Raw genomic sequence first — 27,373 nt, 5'->3', positions numbered from 1 at the left:
TTATTTTGTTGGGAAGTAGAGAGCCCTTTCTGGCTGAGGAAGGAGAGAAAAGAATAACAGGCTACGATTTTTTAATAGAACTAGTTTATTGTGTCTCTGAAGGTGACACTTTAAACTATAAGGAGAACATTCTTTTCTGATGACTGTGGCTCTTAATCTTGACTGAAGGAATGAAGACAAAAGTAATGCAGTCTGTAGCTCCAGTTTTTATTCTGCGTTAATAATGCAGAGGGGGCTTCCCCAGTGGCTCAGCAGTAAAGATTTTGGCTGCAATGAAGGAGACACACCTAGATGTGGGTTCAGTCTCTGGGTCAGGGAGTCCTCTGGAGGAAGGCATGGCAACCCACTCCAGTATTCTTGCCTGGAGAATCCCTTGGTCAGAGGAGCTTGGTGGGATACGGTCCATAGTGTTGCAAAGAGTTGGACATGACTGAAGTGACTGAGCATGCACGCATGCCGTGATGCTGAGAAGTTTTCCAAAGTCACTCAATAAGCAATCCCAGTTATAAGAATCAGGTTTGTCATGTACAAATGCAAGACCTGAGTTGAGCTAACTTTTTCAGAGAGCACAAGCTGAATTGAGTTTTTATGCAAAATACAAGCTCTAATGCTACCTTGAAAGGCTCAGCAAAAAAAACCCTTCAGACTTTGGGTGCAGAAATGGGACAGAGAACCCATGACAAGAAAGGGTGGAATATGTCAGCAAGCTGTTATTGAAATAACTTCCCTCTTTTTGGTTTCTGGTGACTCTGATGCTGGGAAAGATTGAAGGCAGGAAGAGAAGAGAGTGATAGAAGGTTGGTTGGGTGGCATCACTGACTTAATGGACTTGAATTTGAACAAACTCTGGGAGATAGTGAAGGACAGGGAAGCCTGGTGCCCTGCAGTCCACGGGATCGCAAAGAGTCGGACCCAACTTAGCGACTGAACAACAATTGGTCTGAAAGTAGACAATGATGATTATTTTTTAGTTTTGTTATGGATGTGACTACTTCCTTGACTTTCAAATAATTTTATTTCCTTGGTTTCTTTGTTTCAATGTGTTGTAATATCTTTGCTTTATAGTTAGGGGAGATGGTCTTGGGAATACACTAGTGTGAGGGTCAGATTTATAACTGAGGAGAGACCATAGTTTGGTAATGAACTTAGCTTGCTGCTGCTGCTGCTAAGTCGCTTCAGTCGTGTCCGACTCTGTGCAACCCCAAAGATGGCAGCCCACCAGGCTCCCCCGTCCCTGGGATTCTCCAGGCAAGAACTTAGCTTAGGGGAGCTTTCAGAAAGGTAACAGACCCATCAACCAGTAAGAGAATAGCTATAGGAATGAGTCTGAAAATGAGAAAGCCATTATAAAAGAGTTTGATAAACTGAAAGAGCCTAGCTATAAAGCAGTATCAAAAACCTTGTTAATTCCCACTCTTCTTATATAGATGAGACAGGACAGAAATTAACCTAAGAACTTTGTGTTAAAAAGCAAAATAATATCCTGGGTGAGATGTTTAAACACTAGGGCAGGGTATCGTGGTTTTCACTTTCAAAGCACAGTTTTCATATAAGGAAGCATCTTAGTAAACAGAATTAATTTTATTATTTTGTCTGTATTTAACTTATTTCATTTTTACTTATTTTTAGCTGAAAATTGGTTTTTAAGACCTGAACTTGCAAAGTAAGACTGTTGAAGAAAAAGCCCAGTTTTCAAAGGCAGAAAGCTACTACAAAAAGTGGTGTGATTTGTGTAGGCATTTGTTGCTTTGATACTTTGTGTGCCTGAAATCAGGAGTTAAACCCATTGTTCTTTGAGATCCTCCTAATTCTAAGAGCTATAAATCTATGAACCAGAATCTGAAGGAGAATAAAAATAAAACCTTTTCTCATTAGCATGACTAAGAAACACTTTCCAACTAGATTGTATTGTATCTTCATAGCATGTCATATTCTATCTATATGCCAAGTGGAAAATAGAGTTGGAAATTTTTTTTTTTTTTTTTTGCCAAATATAACTCTGTTCTGAGAAACTACTTTCTTTACCAACCACAGCTATTCAGACACATCTTAGAATGTATCAATAGTATAGGTGTCCAAGAAATACCCACCATGGTCTTATGAATCAACTCTTAGAAAAAATTGCAAATACGTTACAAAGGCACCTGGTTCTGGCATTGTGTCTGCTGATTTTTCATGCAGATGTCTAACTCAGCCAAGCAATTGGTTATGCTTTGTGAGAGGGAAAACAGACATATCCTGTAATAGCCAAGCAAGACCTCTCCATATGGTTGTCTCAGGGGTCTATCATACTTAACACATCAAAACCAAATCCCCCAAATGTGTTCCAACTGCAATCTTTCCTATTTCAGTAAACAGCACCACCATACACCCAGGAATTCAAGTCCAAACCTAGGGATCATTCTAGTTTCGGCTTTTACCTCACTCCCCAAATCCAATTCATCAAAAAATTCTGGAAATTCTGAACAAATTCTTCTGAAATAAATGCTGAATTTCACCATTATTACTCATGTGATCCTACGCTAAACCACTATCATCACTCATCTGGACTGCCATACCAGCCTCGTGTTTTCCCCGTTAGTCCTCTATACTCCATTCTCTAGCCAGAAAATGGAATAATCTTTTAAAAATGCAAATTGGTCCATATTTCTTCCTTGTTTAATTCAACCCTGTCCGTGGACTTTCACTGTAACTAAAACAAAGCCAATAGTCTTACCATATTCTACAAGATCCTGCTTGATCTGGCTTCTGCCTATCTCTACAGTCTCACCTCCTACCTCTCACCCTTTTGTTCAATTCGTCTCAACCAAATTGTCTTTTTCTTCTGTTCCACGAACCTGTGGACCAAGCGCCTCTGCACTCAGTGCCTTTGGGTCACTGTTCCCTCTGCCTGATATGCTTTTCCTGGGCCTTTTTATAGTTGGCTCCTCACAATCCAGGTCTCAGCTCAGGGATCACCTCCACGAGAGAGAAGCCTCCTTCTTTCTCCTCTTCCTGCTCGATATATTTATTTGGGGATTTAATTTTTCTAAACTATATTCACCTATCACTTAGTTTTTTAAATTAAGGTAAAAATATATAAAATAAAAATGAATAAAACAGCATCTCTAGTCACTAATCTATCACTTTGTTTTGTTTTCATTAGAATCATAATCATCTCAAATTAATTTTTTAAATTTCCATGTTGACTTGTTTATTGTGAGTTTCCACTACAATTTCAGCTTCATGAGAAGGGGGATTTGTTTCAATGACCCCCATGTCTGCCATGTATCTCAGCATCTACAAGGTCTTTTGTACATCACGTTGTTGTTCAGTTGCTAAGTTGTGTCTGATTCTTTGTCCTCCACTGTCTCCCAGGGCTTGTTCAAATTCATGTCCATTGAGTCTGTGATGCAATCTAACCATCTCATCCTCTGTCACCCTCTTCTCCTTTTGCCTTCAATCTTTCCCAGCATCATGGTCTTTTCCACTGAGTCAGCTGTTCACATCAGGTGGCCAAAGTATTGGAGTTTCAGCTTTAGCATCAATCCTCCCAATGAGTATTTGGGGTTTATTTTCTTTAGGATTGACTGGTTTGATCTCCTTGGTGTCCAAGTGACTCTCAAGAGTTGTCTCCAGCACCACAGTTAGAAAGCATCAATTCTTTGGTGCTCAGCTTTCTTTATGGTCCAACTTTCACATCTGTACATGACCACTGGAAAAACCATAGTTTTGACTTTGTATATCATACATTTTCAATAAATATTTGTTAAGTGCATAGATTTCACTTGCCTAAGAGAGGAAGTTTTCTGTTAGCTGAGAATGGTCACAAACATTCATTTGAAAAGAGTGCTTTAATTAAATATTTTGTTCAAGTTAGGTTCTGTCTGCATATTAAGAGACTATTGCCAATATTTATGCACATGGAATGGTTCCTTGATACAAATGATAAATTGTCAATATACAGATAGTGCTTATAACAAAGATGGCAAATAGTGTCTCTATCCATTTCAGCATGTCAATGATGAGGTTCACATCAAAGTAAAACTTGAGAAGCAAAGTTAATGCTGACTTGGATCTGACAGCTAAATCCTGAGTTCTGCTTTTTAGGCAGTGGTCAACTGGGTGGAACTGCTAACAATGGAAGTGAAACCAGAATATGAGAAGGTTCTAGGCTGGTTTGCAGCACAGAGAAAATGAAAGAATAAGAGGTAAAAACAGCTGCCTAGAAACTCCAAAATGAATACGAATTTCTGAGGAAGTGATTATGGCAAGTGATTTAGAATTAGGGCTTTGAAAAATAAGTGCTCTCACTGGTTGAATGCCTCTAATGTACTAGACCATGGCTTATAATCCTTAGAGAAACAACTTAGGTAGGTAGTAATTCCCCATATTACAAATGAGTAACCTGAAGCCCAGGGAGTTAAATGACTTGCCAAAGCCTCATAGCTACGTAAAGGGTAGAGCAATGACTTACACTAGATTTTTCAAATCCCAAAGCTGGTGTGCTGTCCACTGCACCACACTGTCTTCTTCCATTTATTACTGAGATTTCTGGCGCCCCGTTTGGGGCCTGGCACAGCGTCCTGATGGCCTCATGCCTAGCTGGGCGGTAAAAGCTTCTGCTGCCAGTGGATGAGGGCCGCCTAACGAAATGTCCAAGCTGAACGGGGTCCAAGGCCTGCTGACCAAGCAAGTTTCCAGGCTCGTGCTCACCCCTGTTCCTCCAGCACACCTCTACCTCTGCCGGCTGGGAAAGCGTCTTCCAGGTGCTAACAAGAGAGCTAGTCTGGCCATATCACGAGGGGAAGCCGAAGCTCAGCAAAATCATTGCCAAGAGCCTGGGCAGGCTGAGGTCAGGTGATCTTAAGGGCTGACGTGTGCAACCGGCAGAGAGAAAGAACTGGGTAAAACACACAAGTAAAGAGAAGTGCGAGAGGAGAATCGTCCTGACAGAGATGAATTAGTTACGGGGCTAGCTCCCCGGGGTAAGAGCTGCCGCTTGGTTTTCCAACTCCTGAGCAGAAAACGGTGCAGAGGACGGGCGGAGACAAGGAGGGCTGCGGCAACGACCAATAGGCGCTCCCCACCTCCGAGTCTCATGAAGCTGAATGAAGGACCTTGGATGGAGGAAGAAATTTTAAAAAATAATAGAGTTGGAAAGACTGAGCTGACTAAGGTACTGCAGGGATCAAGAGGAACAGAGGCTCTGCGCCCTCACGCCGAGTGAGGAAAATCGTTTCTTCCAGCCAAGAGACGCAGAGCTGAACGGTTCAGAGGTTTGAATTCAGAGTTCAGGCTCGGCCACTTGGCAGTTGTGTGAACCTGAGACAATCACTCAGACTTTCTAAGTCGCGAAATGGGACTAAGAGCCCCAATTTGTTGGCCATTTCAAGATATGAAATAAGGCTAACCCCAGTGCAGAGGGTTCTTGTAAAAACTGAATGAGAGAATTTGTAAAAACAGTGCCTAGCACGTGGTGTCATGGTGAGTACTCAGGGAATGACAGTAATTATTATTGGTTGTGGCTCTTTGTGGAGGGAAATATAGCTGGCTCACTATGATCAAGGTCAGGTTATGGGGACAATTCTTCCCTTTATTCTTAACAGTGGTGCCTCCTTGGTTTAATTGTTTGCTGTGCTGTTAGCTCACTCATGGCCGACTTGGCTCTTGGCTCACAGGGAAGACAAAGCCCAAGTGTGACAAATTTTGACTCTCCTCTACAGCGGCCTTGCCTAAGAGAAGCTCAAGCCATGTTGGTACTCTGTATCATTAGGAGGATAAAGCCATCTCTCCATGGAAGGCTGTTGTACACAGATCATACTAATGACATTGTATACTTATTCAGACTTTTACAGTTTACAAAGCACTCTTAGCTGAGATAGGTTACATCTTCATTTTATAGATGAGGAAACAGACTTAAAGAAGTGAAGTAATTCAATTCAAGTGACATTTGATAATTGGTTGTTGGGGCAGGATCCATACCCAGCTCCTCTGACCACAAGTCTGGGGCTCTTTTATGCAAGATAATATGTAGGACATGAACAGGTAGCAGATTAGAAAGCTAGTTGCTTTCAATCATAAAACTGTTGACTTTTAGAACAGGAAGGAGTTTTCAGATGACCTAATACTGTGGTTTCCAGACTGTGTCCAGGAAATCCAGTAGGAGGTGAGGCAAGCCAAGTAGGAGGTAGGATTGCATGCAGCTCAGCTTTTATCAATTAAATTTATAATGTTACAATGGAGTTTGAATAAATGTTTAAAACAGTAAGACTTTCCTTAAAAAAGAAGAAAGTTTGAAAATCCCTGATCTAGTTCAACTTGTCCAAATCTTGTAACAAGTTAGGAGTAGGGTTGGAACTGGGACTCTGTCTTTGTCATCTGCATATTTAATTGGCATGCCATAAATATCCTCATTCTCCAAATAGTTTTCTTTGTTTACCTCAAACCTGTCACTTGTGACAATCACATCATTAAGAAATTAGCTCTGGGGTTAGTCTCTCCGGATGACTCAAAAATATACCTTTGGGTCACTCCACTGGTCTCTGAACACTCAGCTTCTCCATAAATTAAAATAGTATGATAATTCCTGTCGAGGCAATGCTCAGTGGGAATGTTGTGATGACCGCAAAAGAGAACATTTGGAGGTTCACAGGGTTCTTTGAGGGAAGGACATTCAGCAAGTTCAATATCGTAATATTTACAAATGCCTACCAAGTACGTCACTGCTCTTACGCCGATCTCTGAAATTTACTATCCTTATTTATTTGTTGTTCCTTAACCGAGAGGGTAATATATTGTATTTTTGCAACCATGTCAAGCACTACTGGTTTGTGAAATAGCCTCTAAAGCTTCTTGTCACACTGGCTTTCTGATAAGACTTCTTGATTTCTTTCTACTTACGCATGGCAATAATCTTTTAAGGTTAAATACCTTTCATTCCAGACAAGTTATAGAAGCAGCTGTCACTGAAGTGTTCTCAAAAGCCTGGGGGAACCAAAACCAGATTAGACCAAAGGGCTTGTGTGCAAGTTACAGGGTTTGGAAGCCTCCTACCTAGCTCACAGTTTCTCCTCCTTCAGCAAGGAATACCAAGAAAATGCTATCACAGACCTTCAGGCTGATCTTGAAAACAGCCTAATTTACTTGTCACACTGGCCAAGTTTTTAATCTCTCTGAGCTTGTTTTTCTCACTCGTGGAAGGCAGATATGGATTGCCTTCAATTTCTACCTCCTACAGCTTCCCTGCCAGCTCAGTGGTGAAGAATCCTCCTGCCAATGCAGGAGACATGAGTTCAGTCCCTGGGTTGGAAAGATTCCCCGAAGAAAGAAAAGGCAACCTACTCCATATTCTTGCCTAGGAAATCACATGGACAGAAGAGCCTGGCAGGCTATAGTCCATGGGATTGCAAAGAGTCAGACATGACTTAGCGACTAAATAACATTTCCACCTCATAGGTCCGTTAAAGATCAAAAGACAGAGCACACAGTGGCATGTTTTTACAACTAGGAAGTATTTATTAAGTTAAAGGATTGTTATTTTTAAGAATGTGTAAAATGCTACAATTATTTATAATGTGCATTTTTACTAAGCCCTTTCAATTTGTTAGAAATGCCCACTAAGAATGATCAACTGCTCAGGTTGAAGAGAGATGTTTCAATTTATACTGATCTCTATGAAGACGGTGTCAACACTGAGAATGGCTGAATTATTAAGAGAACTAGGGAGTTACCTCCCTAATTGACATTATCACAAAATAAGAAATATTTATATATATATATATATATATTTTTTTTTTTTCCTCTTTCTTTCTTTCTTTTTAATTTTTGGCCACACACTGTGGCACGTAGGATCTTGGTTTTTCAACCAGGGAATGAACGTATACCCCCTCTAAGTGGAAGCTTGGAGTCTTAACCACTGGACTGCCAGAGGAGTCCCTATATTTTCTAGCAAGAACATTTTAAACACCACCCCCCCCCCAAAAAAAAGAAACAGAACTTTAGCAAAATTCTATCATGAATCCCCCAAATTTCTAAACTACCTCTCTTGGAGAATAGCATTTCTATACTTTAAAAAAATCTGGACCTAGTTTCCATTATGCGGATGAGCCAGCCACAGAAGCCAAATAATATTTTAAGACAGCAATGTTTACTAATGGATGTCTGGCTAGAAACAGTGTTGGCAGAATTCTGGCCAAGGCATTTACTCTCACTAATGATGTGGAACAGGGCTGTATGATCATGTCCACTTGTGGTAATATTAAGTCTAATACATTAGACAGTCCAAGACTGTCATGTTTTGCAAAAGAACCACAAACAACACCCCTAAAAGTCCTGGGATTTTTCTGGAAGAGGCATTACATCAGAACTGGTTCAGACCTTCCCAAAGTCATTGCCTCAGCCAGTGATTTCACTTAGGACCTTCTTTACAAAAGTGACTTCACAGAGCACAGTGGACATCAGACTGTTTTGCAGAATGTTTAGAGACATAGACAGTATATCCTATAAATGGACTATCCCAGGCCAGGAAATATCTATCAGACATTCCCTTAAAAACCACATCAAAGTGCTTTTCTTGCACACATACTAATAGATCCCTAAAATAGAAGGACATTCAATCCATTCCCCCAACTCTGTCCCAGAAAAGCTATTGCCACTTACGCATTATCATTTTCTTTCCTAGCTGGACCTGGCACTAGACTCATCAGTTATTCATCAATAAGGAAGAAGGACAATGACATTCATTTTGACTGTCTGGACACTGTTACTGTATCATTTTGGGGGGACGAGTAATTTCTACCTATTAAAAGAGGTTGATTTTAAACTTAAATATGTGGGAAATCATTTGGTATTTAATACAATTCAAGTCATGCACATAGCCCTAAAAATTATAATTAACAAGAAGCAAGGAAAATGAATAACCACAAGTCCTTATAATGGAAATCCTTAGAATAAAGGAGTAGCTGTTGTTATCATATTAGTATTGCTCAGTATTAAAGATGTCAAGATACTGTCATTGAATTTCTTTCCTGTCTACCTAGTGCTTAGACTTCCAAGGAATCTTCATTGTTTTGTGAAATTAGATGGTGATTCAAAGATTTTAGAAGTAAACCACGAATTGAGGACTCTAAAGAAGCATGAAGTTTTACAGATTACTGTTAAATAACATCTTTATCCCGTATTAATAATTTAACCATGACATTTGTCAAAAATTTCAAGATCTATGTTAGAAATATCCAGTATTATCTCAAACCAAATCTGGCTATTTCAAATGTATTAGAACTTGGCTCTGGGATTTTAAAATGTCCTGGGTCCCTCCTCCCTTCTTTCCTTGCCTCCTTCTTTCCTCCCTCTCTTCCTTCCATTTATTCTTCCTTTTTCCATTTTTATAGCCTTATGGTGCTCCTTACTTATATCTAGGGCAACATTTCAGCAGAAGAAAGTACTTTAGGAAGCAAAGTGCTACCATGTCACAAGGCCTCATTGAGATAAAGAGATGTATTTGCCAGTCATGATGCTGTAAGTCATTTGGACTCATACAGCCTCCATCAAGATGTTTGTGCCTCAGTTGTTGATGCAGATATAAAGATTATCCCTTTAATTTTTAACATAGTCAAAGTTAATATGTACCATTTCCTTTTCAATGCTGTTAATGTTAATACAAACCTTTTAATTTTTAACATTTTAAGAGTTAATATAAACTCCATTAATGCTTCTTAGCTGATCACAGGAATGATCATCAAGCACTAGTTGTATCGATAATTTTTTTCTGTAGATAGTTAATTTTTTGGTGATGATATTGTCAACGGTTATAATGACATCTACTTAGATTCTTTAATATATATATACACAAAGTACTATCCTTCTCAGTCCCTCATTTGAGACCATCCTCAGCACCCTGCTCATTGCTCCAGGCTTCTTCCCCAGTTGCCTCTGTGACCTCCTGACCTTTTCTCCAGGCAGCTGCTCCTTACCCCTGGGGCTACATTCTTTAGACGTGCATAAACTCCTTCCTTCATTCTTCCAAGTACAGGTAACACAGCCTATTGTGTGTGGTAGACTTGACTAAGTGTATTCCTTTCCTGGGCTGTGGTACAAAGTGCCACAAACCGAATGGCTTAGACAATAAAAATTTACTGTCTTAAAGTTCTGAAAGCCAGAAATTTGAAATCAAGGTGGTTGACAGAGTTATTCCTTCTGAGAGCTATGAGGAAAGAATCTGTTCAGAGGCCTCCAACTCTTTGCGACCCCATGGACTGCAGCACCCTAGGCTTCCCTGTCCATCACCAACTCCTGGAACTCTCTCAAACTCACGCCGGTCAAGTCGGTGATGCCATCCAACCATCTCATCCTCTGTCATCCTCTTCTCTTCCCACCTTCAATCTTTCCCAGCATCAGGGTCTTTTCCAGTGAGTCAGTTCCTCCCATCAGGTGGCCAAAGTATTAGAGTTTCAGCTTCAGATCAGTCCTTCCAATGAATATTCAGGACTGGTTTCAAGACAGTTTAACTTGATTACCTCTATAAAGGTCCTATCTCCAAATAAGGTGACATTCTGAAGTACCAGATGTTACAACTGCAGCACATTCTTTTTCTTTATAGTGTTTATGTGTCTACTAAGTCTCTTCAGTCGTGTCCAACTCTTTGAGACCCTATGGTCTGTAGCCCACTGGGTTCCTGTGTCCATTGGATTCTCCAGGTAAGAATACTGGAATGGGTTGCCATGCCCTCCTCCAGAGGATCTTCCTGACCCAGGAATCAAACACGTGTCTCTTATGTCTCCTGCACTTGGCAGGCCATTTCTATACCATTAGCGCCACCTGGGAAGCCTTTATAGTTTTTAAGAAAGAAAGTGAAGTCGCTCAGTCATGTCCAACTCTTTACGACCCCACGGACTATAGCCTACCAGGCTTCTCCATCCATGGGATTTTTCAGGCAAGGATACTGGAGTGGGTTGCCATTTCCTTCTCCTTAGAGTTTTTAGGAGGGTACATTTCAATCCATAACACAAAGTCCTAAAGTAACACATGGGGAAGACAACATAGAAAAGAAAAACTTACACTGAATTTCAAGTGTCATTGTCAAGGAATCCATTGACTCTGTTACAAGCTCTGATTTCTTCCTTCTGTCCAATCCCTGCCATGTTTCTGGGGCCGGCTCATCATCCTGGGTGGTAATACTATTATGCACATCTCTTACATCCTGTGATGGGTAACTTTATGTGTCAAATTGACTGGACCACAGGGTGCCCAGATAATTGATCAAACATTATTCTGAGTGTTTCTATAATGTTTGGGGATGAGGTTAGACTGAGTAAAGCAGGTTTCTTTCCATAATGTGAGTGGGTCCCACCCAATCAGTTGAAAACCTGAAAAGAACACAAGGCTAGCCCTCCCCTGCCTTCTCCTGCCCGGCGGCCTTAAAACAGGAATGTCAGCTCTTCCTTTTTATATAGCAGCTTCCTGCTTTAAGATGCAAACTAGGACACTGGCTCTGAGAGTAGGTACACACACACACACTCACACACACACTCACACACACACTCACACACACACTCACACACACACACACACACACACACACAAACTAGTGATTCTGTTTCTCTGGGGAAGTCTAATACATTCCCTAAGACCGACCTATAAAGAAAAATCACAAATGACATAATTATCCCTTCACATTGCACCCTATCTGCCACAAAACCAGCCCTTTATCTTACTAAACACAATACCCGACTCCCCTAATTGTAAGCCTTTGTTGTTGTTCAGTTGCTAAGTCGTGTCTGACTCTTTGCAATCCCATAGACTGCAGCATGCCAGGCTTCCCTATCCTTCACTATCTCCTGGAGTTTGCTCAAATTCATATCCATTGATTCACTGATGCTAGGGTTATTCCTCTGGGTTTTTAACCGGGGTTTGAACCCTGGGTCAGGAAGATCCCCTGGAGAAGGAAATGGCACCCCACTCCAGTACCCTTGCCTGGAAAATCCCATGGACTGAGGAGCCTCGTAGGCTACAGTCCATGGGGTCCCAAAGAGTCAGATACGACTGAGCAACGACATGTTCGTATGGTTAAAGATACTCCCCCATTTGTCTCTTCAAGTATAAAGCAAGAGTCCACCCCAAAAACAAAATCCAGCGGCCAACATTAGTGCAGCCATAGACTGAGAAATCCTGTGGTTACAGACCTAGAGCGCTCAGCCATGTGCACAAAATTTCTCACATATTCTTTGCATATGCTTCAAAACTTGAGGACTTTCTCAAATTTTCCTCATCTAATTTCACCTAAGGTTTTTCATTCAACTAGACAATTCCTTTATCAAACCGTCTTTTATAGCTTCATACTGCATGTGTGTGACTTTGTACGGAATTAGCCTTGTCTAATTAGCACAAAACCCTCCACAGTTTAAACACATAAGAGCTGAACCAAATCAGACCCCTGAAAGAGCGCCTCCAGGTTGGAAGGGGATGAAAAACTCCCGCTGACTCTGTGGCTTGGCTTCCACGTTTACTTTAGATTTCTGTTTTCCTGACTTAGTGTCATCGTATCACAAATTCATGCCTCACCCAAGCCTGTGTGGTTCCCCCTTTAAAATGTTCAACGTGGACAAAGTTGTTTCCTTTGGCACAACCGAGACAGGCTGGTATTTTCAAGAACAGCTTTACTAAACATGAGGGAAAACAGAAAAGAAATAATCACAGAAAACATACATAGGCTGAAAATAGCCAAGTTTCCAACTGCAGGTCTCTGTTTCTAAAAATTCCATTAGAAGTAGGAAAGCTTTAGAGGGCCTCCATCTCATTTCACCCTAGTCAACCACATCCCTTCATTTGGCTATGTCCTGTCTGGACTCCTCTCTCACCTCCAACACTTCACCAACCTCTGAACTCTACAATCTTGAGATTCTATTTTGAATTTTTGAACCCAATATCTCAAAGAAAGAATGCCCTCTTACTTACTTTTTAAACTAACATTCTCCCAATAAAAATATCCTGGACTCCCAAAGACCTACCAAAATGCTGGCTTACAAGAGATTTTTCAAGTTTGGATTTGAAGATCCACTGAGTTTCAAACATTACCTCTTCCCAATATTGATATTAAACCAGCAGAAAGCAAAGTGTGTGCTAGGAAATGAGCCATGGGATAATGAGTATTCTCTACAATGGCAAGTAGGGGTCTGTGGTCAAATACTGAGTTGGCCAAAAAGTTCATTCAAGTCTTTCTATATGATGTAACCCAAACGCACTTTTTGGTCAACCCAAAACTTTTGAGGCATGTCAGGCCAAACTAAGCTCAGTTTTCTCCACTGCATTATTTCTCAAATCATCATGCAGTCAATGAATATTTGTTGAGCACCTATTATGTGCCAGGCACTAGGTGCTGAAAAAACTCTGGTGAAGAGTGAGACACCTGCCTGCCTTCATAGAGTTCATTTTCTAGCTGACGTTTATGAACAAAAGTGAACAAGCAAACAAGATTTCAAATACTGCTGAGGACTGTGAAGATCTCAACAGGTGATATTATAGGGAAGGACTGGAAGTGGGGATCCCAGCAGGCAGAGGGAACAGTGGGTCCACAGACCTCACAGGTCAAAGTCTGGCATGTGAAAAGAACAGACAAGAGCCTCCATGGCTGGAGCTGAGAACCTGCATGTGATGAGGTGTGATCTTAGAAATCGCAGGAAGAAGTAAGGCTGGATTGTTGTGCAATGGAAAGCAATTTGAAGTGTGTTAAGCCTTGGCTCAATCTAACTGACAGTTTGGAGAAAAACCAAAAAGCCAAAACAGAAAAATCTCTCCTTGGCTGTTGGGTAGAGAATAGAATCTAGAGGCCAAGATACAAGTGGGAACCAGTTAGGAGGCTCTTGCAGTCATTCATCTGAGATGATGATGGTCTTGTCAGCGCAGAGACGGAGAGGGGATGGCTTTAGCACGTTTTTGAGTAGAGACAACAGGGCTTCCTGATAGCTAATGGGTGTAATAGGGACCAGACTTCACTTTCACTTTTCACTTTCATGCATTGGAGAAGGAAATGGCAACCCACTCCAGTATTCTTGCCTGGAGAATCCCAGGGATGGGGAGCCTGGTGGGCTGCTGTCTATAGGGTCACACAGAGTCGGACATGACTGAAGCAACTTAGCAGCAGTAGCAGCAGGGACCAGAGTAAGACAGTCATCACTTCCAGCTCTGGGGTGTGAGCAATGAAATACATGCTGGTATTACTGAGGCGTGTCAGCTCAAACCATCTGAGCTGGAACTGACTGAGCCAGAAAAGACTAGAGAAGCAAAGGCTTAAAGGCATGAGGGAAATAAAGAGATTGTTTTACCCAAGCTGAGTTCAAGATACCTATTACACATGTAAGAGATGCTATCAAGTAGACAGGTCTTGGAAAAGGCAATGGCACCCCACTCCAGTACTCTTGCCTGGAAAATCCCATGGACGGAGGAGCCTGGTAGGCTGCAGTCCATGGTGTCGCTAAGAGTCGGACATGACTGGCGACTTCACTTTCACTTTTCACTTTCATGCATTGGAGAAGGAAATGGCAATCCACTCCAGTGTCCTTGCCTGGAGAATCCCAGGGACGGGGGAACCTGGTAGGCTGCCGTCTATGGGGTCACACAGAGTCGGACATGACTGAAGTGACTTAGCGTAGCGTAGCATTAGCGTAGACAGGTCTTACACATAGATGAGTCTGGAGCTTAGGAGGAAGGTTTTGAGATATAAATTGGGAACTCATTAGCATATGGATGGCATTTAAAGTCCTGGAACTGGATGAGATTACCTAGGGAGGGTGTCAAGAGGAGTTCAGGCCCACAGCCAAGCCCCAAGGCACTTCCAACTTAGAAATCTGGTATAGAGCAGGAGCCATCAGAGCAAACTTGTAACCTGTTCACATGCATCAGTGACTCTACAGCAGGCAGTGTTTCCCAGACTTTTTTGACCTGGGAACCTTTTGTCACATAGCATCCCACAGGCCTAGGGTTCCAAGGAAAACCTTTTGGGAAATATATTTAAATCCTCATAGCTGCACTCCAGTGTGGCACAATATATTAACTTCTAAGCTGACATAGGTTAAGTCTTCTCTCTTCAGGCAGAGAGGTGTTTCAATAAAAGCCCATCAGTTACTGGACAAAACAGTTCCCTGAAGAGATAGGCCAAAAAATACACCTACAGGAATCACACATGTGCCAAATGCAGTAAAAAGGAAAGGAGGGCTGTTCCACCTCGGCCTCATGGAGCCAGACCTCACATGCCAGAACTTTTAGCCTTTACATGATTAATAGTTATTTTGGTGGAGGAGTGAGATTGAAAGTCTGAGGAGAGGGCCAGGGAGTAAATGCTCTTTGTGTGTGTGAACTATATAACTTTTTCCAGGATACTAGCATTTCAGTGTTTCTCTATCTATATACATTATACCAGAGAATCATTTGATGCTCTGGAAAGAGTTTATTTATTTATTTGGCCACACCACGTGGCTTGCAGGATCTTAGTTCCCGAGCCAGGGATTGAACCCAGGCCCTTGGCAGTGAAAGCACGGAGTCCTAACCACTGGACCACCAGGGAATTCAAAAGGAAAGAGATCATTTAGATAAGGATATATTTCTCTATTTTCTGGTTAGTTTCCTTCTTTTTTTTTTTTTTTTAACACAAATGATAACATTTTATCATGGAAAAAGCAGCCCAAATATAGGATTTCATAAACACTGGCAGGTGAACAAGTGCAAATTTAAATGTAAATACACAGTAAAGGGGCTTTCCTGGTGGCTCAGTGGTAAAGAATCCGCCTGCAATACAGGAACCGCAGGAGATGAGGGTTCAATCCCTGGGTTGGGAAGATCCCCTGGAGGAGAGAGCACGGCAACCCACTCCAGTGTTCTTGCCTGGAGAATCTCACAGACAGAGGAGCCTGACAGATCGCAAAGAATCAGACACGACTGAAGTGACTTAGCATGCATGCATTAAGTCAAGGCCAAACCTACAGCACTTTGCCTTTAAGAGGAAATGTAATGTTCTGCAAAGGTGATCCCACCCGGAGCACGAATGCAGCTCCATCTCCCATAAAGATACCAGGTTTGCTCTCTGAACTTTGCCCAGTCTAACAATCTCAAAATGATGGCAAGAAGTGGCACTAAATAAATCACTAAGACTGAGTCTTAACTTTCTATTGACTGTTACTCAATAAAGGCTTTGTTTCTGTTTTAAAGAATAGAAACTCACTCAGGTATGCTTTTGGGATCTGAGGCAGCCCTAAGAACAGGTTTCTCTCTATAACACATTTTCCCTCCTCTTTCTCTCTGTGTGTCTCTTGCTCTGTATGTGTGTGTCTGTCTTTTTCTATCACCATACACACCACACACACACATTACATACACAGAGGCTCAGAGAGTGTATGTTCATTCTCTCATAGGACTCTGAAATGTCTCATTTTTTAGTTATGTGCTAAAAGATCGTATTAAAATTATTCATATTTGCATACCACAGTCTAAGTGAATCACATATGTTATGAACTGATTGTGTTCCCATAAAACTCATATATTGAAATCCTAACCCACAGTGTGATGGTGTTAGGAGGTGGGGCCCTTGGGAGGTAATTAGGTCATGAGGGTGGAGCCCTCACAAATGCAATTAGCGCTCTTAGAAGAAACAAGAAAAATGATCTCTCTCTCACTCACGTGAAGATGTAGTGAGAAAAATAACATCTGCAAACTACGAAGAGTGTCCTCACCAGACATCAGCTCTGTCTGCGCTTCATCTTGGACTTCGAGTCATCAGAACTGTGAGAAATACATGTTTGTTGTAAGTCTATAGCTTTATAACATATCACACTGACTGAGACAGCATACCCGGTCTCGAGGTTTGCTTTACGGGCAGTCCAAGGTCCAGAGAGGAGAGACTTGACCAGTGGAAGCAGCCCTCCATGGGTTGGATAAGCCTGAATTCTGCTCTTTTGGGGCTGTAGGCAGGTGGCTTCACTGGAGCCTCAAATTCCTCTTCTGCAAAGTGAGGAGACTGGGTGTAGATAAGATCTTCAGGCTGCATTTTTCAGCATTTACAGTCTGATTTTGTGATTTTGAGATGGAGTGACTTGGCTGAGGTCCGTTTGGTGGCCCACGGCAGAGCGGGAGCCATATCTTCTGTCACCTCTTCTGTTTCACTGCATCAAACAGCATTTCCACTCTAAAAAGGTTTAAGCATCAGCTCATCATTCTCATCTATTTGGATGGCTTTGAAAACACTGTAAGAAGGCAGCACTGTACAATTTTTTTTAAGTATATATTTTGAAGTCAATGAAACTTAGGTTTGGATCTAGGGCCACTTTCAGCCCCATCACCTTGGAGCAGCAACTTAACTGCTTCTCAGCCTCAGTTTTTGTCCCCTGTAGGACAGATGTATTCTGTACCTGCCTCACAGGGTTGCTGATCAGACTGAAACTGTCTGTAAAGCACCATGGCCATAGTAGGTATAAACATTCTGTCTTTGTCCACTCAGGCTGTCATAACAGAATACCATAGACTAGGTGGCTTAAACAACACAAGTTTATTTCTTAGTCTTGGAGGTGGAGAAGTCCAAGGTTGAGGCACCAGCCAATCCAATGTCTGATGAAGTCCCATTTCCAAGTCACTCCTTCAGTCCCTGAAGTCCCTGCCCCTTCACGGCAGAAGGACCAGCTAGCTCTTGGTCTCTTCTTACAAGTCCCACTATAAGGGCTCCATCCTCATGATCTAATCACCTCCAAAAGTCCTTACCTCCTAATATCAACACACTGTACGGGGATGGGGTAAGTTTTCAACATATGAATTTGGAGAAGACACCCTCTTAATTATTTGGAGGAGATAAAGCACAGAGTTCATGAACCAGGATGAAGGGGAAGCATATGGTGGCTTTATTTTACATATTGTTATTGTCGTTCAGCCACTGAGTCGTGTCTGATTCTTTGTGACCCCATGGACCGCAGCACGCCAGGCTCTTCTGTCCTCCACTGTCTCCTGAAGTTTGCTCAAATTCATGTCCAATGAGTCAGTGATGTTATCTAACCATCTCATCCTCTGCCACCTCCTTCCCTTTCTGCCCTCAATCTTTCCCAGCATCAGGGTCTTTTCCAATGAGTCAGCTCTTGGCATCAGGCAGCCAAAGTATTAGAACTTTAGTTTCAGCATCAGTCCTTCCAATGAATATTCAGGACTGATTTCCTTTGTGATGGACTGGTTGGATCTCCTTGTAGTCCAAGGGACTCTCAAAGAGTCTTCTCAAGCACCATAATTCAAAAGCATCAATTCTTTGGCACTCAGCCTTCTTTATGTTCCAGCGTTAGCATCCAAACATGAGTACTAGAAAAACCATAGCTTTGACTATATGGACATTATACTGTTTATGTGTAAGTGATATTTATTAAAGAAATTGTTGTAGTTCTATCCCTCTGGTTGAGAATCTTTTCAAAATATTAGTTTATGTTCCTTCTTTGGAAAGCACACACAGAATATAATTGAATCTTTCTTGATGATTGAAGATCTTGCCGTGCCTCAGGCTATTTACTCAGAACTTGAATTCAAATTATCCAACTGCCTAGATAAATACACAGAAGGTGCAAAACCTAGTTAGAATGTGTTGAACTCAGGAAATCTTCTAGAAGTTTATCGTTTGTTTTGAATTGAAATCTTTGTTAACAATTTCTTTGCGGTTCAAACTTCTAAACATGTGCAAACATTCCATTTATAGATGAGGATCTTGGATATGGTGTTCTGGTTAAACAAACAACCAACAGATTTTTGTCTTTTCCATTACTGCTTATTACAGCATATTGAATGTAGTTCCCTATGCTGTATAGTAGGACCTTGTTCATCCACTCTATATGTACTAGTTTACGTCTGCTAATCCCAAACTCCCAACCCGTCCCTCTCCTGCCTCCACCCTCTGCCCTGACTCCCTCTAATTCTATGAGTCTGTTTCTATTTCACAGATAAGTTCATTTGGGTCGTATTTCAGATTCCACATATAAGTGATATCACAGTATTTGTCTTTCTCTTTCTGACTTATTTCACTTAGTATGATGATCTCTAGGTCCATCCACGTTGCTGCAAATGGCATTATTTCCTTCTGTTTTGTGACTGAGTAATATTTCATTGTATTTGTGTGTATACACATATATGTATACAAACACATATACAATGCATGTGTGTATATATACGCACCACATCTTTTTTTGAATGCCTACTTTGTTGAAGGATCTAAACCAGGCACAATTTTGGATGCGAGGAAATATAAAGATTAATTTGAGGCCTTAAGGAGCATATGCTCTCTCATTGTGGAGGCAAAACATAAACTCATGAAGAAGTAACTATAGCAAGACCCAAATAACTAAAAGAAGTCTTTATAAAGAAGTCAGTACTTGAAATGGAACTTGAACTGTGGTTGGATTTGGACCAGCGATGGTCTGTGATAGTGTTTCTGGAAGGGGACCACTTCCAAGGCCCAAGTGTGGGCTCCTGCCTAACACTCAGAAACGAATTGTCCAAGGAGACACACGTGCTGACAAGGCAAGAGCCTTTATCAGGAAGGGGCGCCCAGGCAGAGAGCAGCAGCATAAGGGAGCCCAGGAGAACAGCTCTGCTGCGTGGCTAACAGACTCAGGTTTTATGGTAATGAGGTTAGTTTTCGGGTTGTCTCTGGCCAATCATTCTGACTCAGGGTCCTTCCTGGTGGCCCCCAGGCATAACTCAGCCAAGATGGATTCGAGTGAGATGGATTCTGGGAGACTGGTGGGACATATGGACTGGCATCCCCTCTTTCCTTTTGACCATTCCTGATTTCCTCTGGTTGTTAGTAGCTTATTAGTTCCATGTTTCTTACCAAGACCACCTGTTGTAAGATAACTCATGCAAGTGGTTACGATTGTGTCTGGCCAGGGTGGGAGGAGGTTTCAGTGGGGTTCCTCTAGTGTTTGCTAGGGATGGGTCTTTAAAGTAGAGGGGGTAATCTGAATATATGCATAAGGGGGATGGGAAGGCTTGGATATATCCAAAGGACTGCTGCTGCTGCCAAGTCGCTTCAGTCGTGTCCGACTCTGTGCGACCCCTGAGACGGCAGCCCACCAGGCTCCCCCGTCCCTGGGATTCTCCAGGCAAGAACACTGGAGTGGGTCACCATTTCCTTCTCCAATGCATGAAAGTGAAAAGTGAAAGCGAAGTTGCTCAGTTGTGTCCGACCCCATGGACTGCAGCCTACCAGGCTCCTCCGAAAGGACTACAGTTGTTCATTTCAGAGAAAATTAAGGCTAATGCAAGATATTTAGCTGGGACTTTCCTGGTTGCTGATACCATGTACTAAAGATACAGATCTCTTGAAAAGTGTTTCTTAGGCCCCAGTAGTTGTGGAAAACTGTGATCTCCTGTATACTCTTTTGTAAATTAGTTCATTTCTGTGGGCTGATACTATGTAGATCCAAAAGAATTCAAATTTGAATTTGCCTGTTGTTAGAGGTCTAGATCCATCTCTTATACACCAGACAGCCCTACCAAGACCTATTCTCCTTCGTTGTAGGAAAGAACCTTTCCAGACACCGGGTAGGTCCTGGATTTGGATCCCCGTTGCCCTTCCCTAAACCCCTCAAGCCAGGAGCGTGGAGGAGAGAGAGAAACAGGTTTCTCCAACCTCCCCGCTTGCCTTCAGTTCAGTTCAGTCGCTCAGTTGTGTCCGACTCTGCGACCCCATGAACTGCAGCATGCCAGGCCTCCCTGTCCATCACCAACTCCTGGAGTTCACCCAGACTCATGTCCATCAAGTCAGTGATGCTTGTCTTACCTGCTGCTTATCTGTCAGCTCAGCCCTGTGCCCACCCCCATCCCACACTGACTCCATGAAAACGAGGTCAGTTTCTTCAGAGATAAAGAGCATTTCACCTATTTGATCAATGAACTTATACACTCCTTCTTTATGAAAATGGAAAATGAGAGAAAGGCAGGAAAAGTCTGTGTAGGACCTGGGCATTGTGGAACACGAGTTAGTCTGCTTTGTGGATGCCATAACTTCCAGAGCAGGGAGAAAAACAAACAAAAGAACACACACACACACACGCAAAAAAAACCCATGACATAGCCATGCACATTCCACAATTATTTTTAAGTCTTTATTTAATTTGCTACAATATTGCTTCTGTTTTATGTTTTGGTGTTTTGGCTGCCAGGCATGTGGGAATCTTAGCTCCCCAACCAGGGATTGAACCTGCAACCTGCTGCATTGGAAGGCAAAGTCTTAACCAGTGGACCACCAGGGAAGTCTCTGCATTCCACACTGAAGCATCTGGGCAGTGAGCCTCTTGTTAAAAATTGCTGGATGGATAATCTCATGAACCTTTTCAAGCACTGATTGGTTTGGAGGAGAGAAAAGAAAGATTGAGATTCTCAAACTCAGGTTTCCATCTGTAAAGCAAATCTAGACTGTGCTGAAGAACATTACACTTTTGCTTTTTAAGAAGACAAACATTTTATCCTGAACACAAAACGTGGAAGGCCCTTGGTCTAAGGCCTCCCTGTCTAGAGTCCCTTCTAGTCTTACTATTATTTTTTTGGCGGGGAGAGATGGTAATTTTCCCATTTCTGGTCTCTTTGTTTCTGCCCTTCAGCTTCAATCATAATGCAAAACTGTTTCCCATATAGTGAAAAACTCCTTTCCTCACCAGGCACAGGACTCGAATGGTAGAAATGAAAGAAAACAAAAAATCTCCAAATTCACCCTCCTGGCTTTTAAGACAAGGAAAATAAGGCCCTGAAAGATAATGTGGCCTTGTTGAGTATAGGGATGGTAAGAATGGAAGCAAGTGGTGGAAGTTTATATGATCATTCATATAGTATTTGATGGTCAACAGAGAGCCAACATACATGTGATGTCATAAAACTTGTGATGTAGATGATATTAATATGTCCATTTTACAGGTGAGGAAGCTGAGGCCCAGAGAATTCTCCTACAAGGGGAAAGAGCACATGCCTTTTTATCAGGTCACCTGCCCACGACAAAGCCTAATGACTCTGCAGTACCAAACTCTGCTCTGAAGGGCTGGGCATACAAAGATGAATGGCACTGCCCACATACTCATACCTGTTGGGAAAAGGCTTTCATCTGCCTATGATGCGGGAAACCTGGGTTTGATCCCTGGGTTGGGAAGATCCCCTGGAGAAGGGAAAGGCTACCCACTCCAGTATTCTGGCTTGGAGAATTCCATGGATCGTATAGTCCATGGGGTTGCAAAGAGTTGGACTCGACTGAGGGACTTTCACTCACTTCACTTCACTCAAGGCCACCCACAGGGTATTCTAATGCTGTCAAAAAAATTACCAAAGTCCTAGAGGGTCTGAGTCCTATAGGGTCATTTGACTCTGTCCTTAACATGGCTGTGTGGAAACTTTAGAAAGGAAGGTACAGTTCTTCTACACAGAAACCTACATTTTAAACTGCACACAGTCAGAGTCTGTGAAATGTGAAAAGCAGTAAAGTTGGCTCAAGGTTATAGAGACATTTGGAGTTTAATTGGAAATAGAGGTGAGATAGGAATGAATCCACTCCAGTATTCTTGCCTGGGAACTCCCATGAACAAAGCAGCCTGGCGGGCCACAGTCCTTGGGGTCACAGAGAGTCAGACATGACAACGGCTAAACAATAACAGCAGGGATGAACTGAGGGCTTTCTGGCCTCTTCTTAACCTGTCTTGTACTGTCCTTTGTGAGTAGTACCCTGCCTTTTCACAGTGACACTGACAAGCAGAAGCTCTCCCCACCCCCACCCTTTTATTCTTGATAAAAGAATTTGATCAACAACTAGATCATACCCTTCATGGATGGTGAAAAAAATCATCTGGAACTTCTGTTCATTTAAGATGAGTAGGCAAACCACTGCCTGTTTTTGTAGGCTCATGAGCTAAGAATAGTCATTACATTTTTAAAATTTTATTTCTTTATTTTTGGTTGCGCTGGGTCTTCGTTGCTACGCACAGGCTTTCTCTCTTGAGGGAGAGCTACTCTTCGTTGCAGTGAGCGGGCTTCTCATTGCGGTAGCCTCTCTTGTTGCAGACCACGGACTTTACGCATGTGAGCTTCAGTATTTGTAGCTCATGGGCTTAGTTGCCCTGGGGCATGTGGAATCTTCCAGGACTAGGGATCAAACTGGTATCCCCAGCATGGTGAGGTTGACTCTTAACCACTGGACCACCAGGGAAGTCCCTACTTTTTTAAATGGTTGAAAAATCAAAAGAAGAAGAATATTTTATGCCATGTGAATACAATGTTAAATTGAAATGTCAAAGGCAATAAAGTGTTACTGGGCTGGCAGGTGCTTTTATCACTTGCATGATGTTTATGGCAGCTTCTTTGCTACAGCAATGGAGCTTCGTGGTTGCAGCAGAGATTATATGGCCCTCAGAGCTTTAAATATAAATGGCAACCCACTCCAATACTCTTGCCTGGAAAATTCCACAGACAGAGTAGCCTGGTAGGCTACAGTCCATGGGGTCCCAGAGACTCGGACAGGACTGAGTGCACACACACACACATTCAGCCTTTAAACATATAACCTTTGTCAGTCCCTCTCTTAGAGCGCTAATCATACTACATGAGCATTGATTCTGTTCACATCCATCTCCCAAGCTAGACTTCTGAGCTTATGAAAGCCTCCATGTTTCTCAGAATGAGGCTTCATTCCTGGCTGGCTTTCTATAAATGTTTGTAGGATGAAAAGAGGAAATGAATGTATGCTGTGAGCTTAGGCAAATCAGTTCCCTTTTCTGGGCCTCAATTTCCCCTTTTGTGAAATGAGAGCATTGGCTACAGTGAACTAGGTCTCTTCCAGCTCCAACATTCTATTTTTTATATTAAAAAAGCTATAACTAAAAATCAATATATCACATTTAGTTCATTGAATCTTATTTTCCCCCAATTTGGGTTTTCCTTTAGTCACTTCTGATTACTGGTTAGTTTCCCAGGTCTGTCAACATCATGAAAGGGATGCCTTGACCGGCTAACTTTAGTGGAGTGTCTGATGTTAGTGGTGTGGTATATGTACATTGTGTGTAATGTGAAAATTCATCGCAAATCAAAAACTTCCTTTCTTCAAGTCCCCTTGTCTTGCATGAATCTAATGACATAAACAATATTCTTAGGGCATGGTCACTGTTAAGAATCTGGGGACTTCCCTGGTGGCCCAGTGGCTAAGACTCCACACTCCCAAGGCAGGGAGCCTAGTCAGGGAACTAGATGCCACATGCCACAACAAAGACCCAGCATGGCTGCACAAATAAATAAATATCTTTCAAAAGAATCTGAAAAAAAAAAGAAAAAAAAAAGCAGGCCACCCCTAGCAGTCCAGTGGTTAAGATTCCCTGCTTCCACTGTAAGGGGCCTGGGTTCAATTCCTGCTCAGAGAACTAAGATCATGATGCTTGATGTGGCCAAAAAAAAAAAAAAGAATCTGAATGTGTGGAATCCAGAGAGCACACTCTGGATTTATGGCCACTTCTCACCTCCATGAAGATGCATCTATGTGATAGGCCTAGAAATGAGTCGTCTGCCCTTACTCAGAATTTTTGCTACTTACAAAAACTTATTAATTGAAAAGTCCTCCTCTAAACCTCACGAGCACTCAGGACCATGCCCTGAGGTGGTGTTTGGTGGATACCTTCACACAGAGTTAAGGCCTGATGTGTTATTACCGTGGTTTCATTTAAATCATTATGCTGCTCTTTTTCCTCCCAGAAGGGTCTCTGCTTCTCCCTAACCCGCTGCTGTCAAGGGGACAGAATCTTAGAATTGAGGCTCATGAGACATGAGGATGCAGGCTTGCCTGTCATCGGGCCCAATGAAAATTTCATGCGCAGAAGTCAAGACCAGCTCTCATGCATTAGGTGCAATTTGTTTTCTGGATTCTTCTGTTTCCCTTTCTACCCTTCCCCCCTAGGTTTCTAACACTTCCCACTGGTTATCCTGGGCCACTTCTTTGAGGCAGTCAGCATGGGAAACACTCAAGCTTTCAGTTCAGTATCTCCTTTCCCTTTCTCTTCTAAACAACCAGCAGTGAGGTATCATGGACAAGGGTAAAGCCCCTAGAATCTGATTAGCCTGAGACTGAGTTTCTCCCAGGTGACTTAGTGGGTAAAGAATCCACCTGCAATGCAGGAGACATAGGAGATAAGGGTTTGATCCTTGGGTCGGAAAGATCTCCTAAAGGAGGACATGGCAACCCACTCCTGTGTTCTTGCCTGGAGAATCGCATGGACAGAGGAGCCTGGCAGGCTACAGTCCATGGAGTCGCAAAGAGTCAGACACGACTCAAGTGACTTAGCAAGGGCGCCAGTTTCCCCACTGCATTGATGGAGCTGCAGTTGCTCTTATCTGCTAAATGGAGATAATATTAATACTTCTCATCTACTTCCACTAATCATCCAGTATCCCTTAAAGGCAAAGACCATGCATTATTTATTCTTTTTTATCTCACACTCCTCAGTACAGAGCACGCAGCAAATAACTGACATGGGCCTCATATAAGCAGAATGGAACTGATATTACGTAGATTCATGAATGATCGTGAAATGTGGAGTGTATGAGCTAACAGGGACTCAAAGCCCTGTCTGTTCAGTGAGAGCAAATGAGAGGCAGATGTACACCACCTCCCACTTGTATGCTAAACAGACAGAAAGAGTCAGTATATTCTTTCCAGCTGGGTGTCCTTCCTGACCTGGGCTTCATGATCTGCAACAAAGCTCTTTGGAACGCCATCGCCATTCGACTCTGTTATAGCTGGAGGGAAAAAAAAACAACCTATATACTCTTCCTGAATGCAACTTCCACCTTAGAAACCTAGACCTAGGAGCTGCTGCTGCTGCTAAGTAGCTTCAGTCGTGTCCGACTCTGTGCGACCCCATAGACGGCAGCCCACCAGGCTCCCCCATCCCTGGGATTCTCCAGGCAAGAATACTGGAGTGGGTTGCCATTTCCTTCTCCAATGCATGAAAGTGAAAAGTGAAGGTGAAGTCAGTCAGTGGTTTTCTACTCTTAGCGACCCCAGGGACTGCAGCCTACCAGGCTCCTCCTCCCATGGGATTTTCCAGGCAAGAGTACTGGAGTGGGTTGCCATTGCCTTCTCCAGACCTAGGAGAGATGATATCATTTGGCCAAGGGCACAGAACTAATCGCAGGGTGAGTTGGAGCTAGAATATAGGGGTACAGGTTCTTCATCCAGTGTTCTGTCCACTGCGTATCAACTGAGTTCTAACACAAGTCTCGCTGCCTTCAAACCAAGGCGTGAGCACTGCGGGATATTTCTAGCAAGGACACGTGTTTTGTTTTGCTTCCTTTATTCTTGTCTTGTTTTTTGGAAATGGGAGAACAATTTAGGAGGCAAGTAAATTATTCAATGCACTTTCACTGACGGCAGGCAAAAGAGCAGAGAGGCAAAGGTCCCCAGAGAGCTAGTTAGATAAAAAGAGGACTCTGCCCAGGTCTTATAGATCCATAAACAAGTAGTGAAAAAAACAACAGGCTGATAAGTGAGCTAACAGAGATACACTTATCTCTGCTAAGGGTTAGAGGGCATGACCACTCAACAGTTAGAGAGGTCTAGGAGGGCTTAACTGAGGAAGTAATTCTCCCCAAAAAGAGTCCAAGTGCTCCAGAGCAAAGAAGGGAACAGTGGTTCAATCATAGGGAACCGCGTATGCAAAGGCACAAACTGGAAAGAGCCTATACATATAGAGAGACTAGCAAAAGTTTGGCGGGGAAGGAATGGTGGATTTGGTGAATTGAAGAGGAGGAGGGGAATAGGGCTATGTCAGAAGAGGTTTCTGGAGAGATAAGCAAACACAGCCTGCTTTGAAAAAGTCTACAAAGGCTGATAAGACAGATATGTGTGTGTATATTTAATTATAGCACATGATACAATGATCCAAGGCTTTTCAGAGGATCAAAGGAAGTGCAGGGAACTCAGAGGTGATTTCCCACTGGGGGTTAGAGAGTATATCACTGATTAGTCAGGCAGGGTTTGAACTGGTCCTTTTGAACTTGGAGGACGCAGGTAGAAGTTATAGGTCTGCAGTGTAATTACCTACCCAATTGTGTTCTCTCCCTTTATATTTTTGAATTGGAATACGATTGCTTTACAATGCTGTGTTACTTTCTGCTGTACAAGGAAGTGAATCAACTCTACGCATACATATATCCCCTCCCTCTGAGACCTGCCACCCCCAATCCCACCCATCTAGGTCATCTGGGTTTGACATATTTACACTGCTGCTGCTACTGCTAAGTCACTTCAGTCGTGTCCGACTCTATGCGACCGCATAGACGGCAGCCCACCAGGCTCCCCCGTCCCTGGGATTCACCAGGCAAGAATTCTAGAGTGGGTTGCCATTTCCTTCTCCAA

The 27,373-nt window shown here is 42.5% G+C and overlaps 1 long non-coding RNA gene across 1 annotated transcript; it reads left to right on the top strand.

Moving 5' to 3' along the window:
* Nucleotides 1–4,505: 4,505 nt before the first annotated feature.
* Nucleotides 4,506–8,809, top strand: LOC112585143. Its single transcript, XR_003109564.3, has 2 exons — nt 4,506–5,466; nt 8,663–8,809. It is a non-coding gene; the product is annotated as an uncharacterized LOC112585143 (long non-coding RNA).
* The last annotated feature ends 18,564 nt before the right edge of the window (nt 8,810–27,373 follow it).

Source organism: Bubalus bubalis, chromosome 5 (assembly GCF_019923935.1).
Source record: "Bubalus bubalis isolate 160015118507 breed Murrah chromosome 5, NDDB_SH_1, whole genome shotgun sequence".
Taxonomy (NCBI): Eukaryota; Metazoa; Chordata; class Mammalia; order Artiodactyla; family Bovidae; genus Bubalus; species Bubalus bubalis.
Note: the sequence above shows the minus strand (reverse complement) of the source record. Positions and strands in the feature narration are given on the sequence as shown.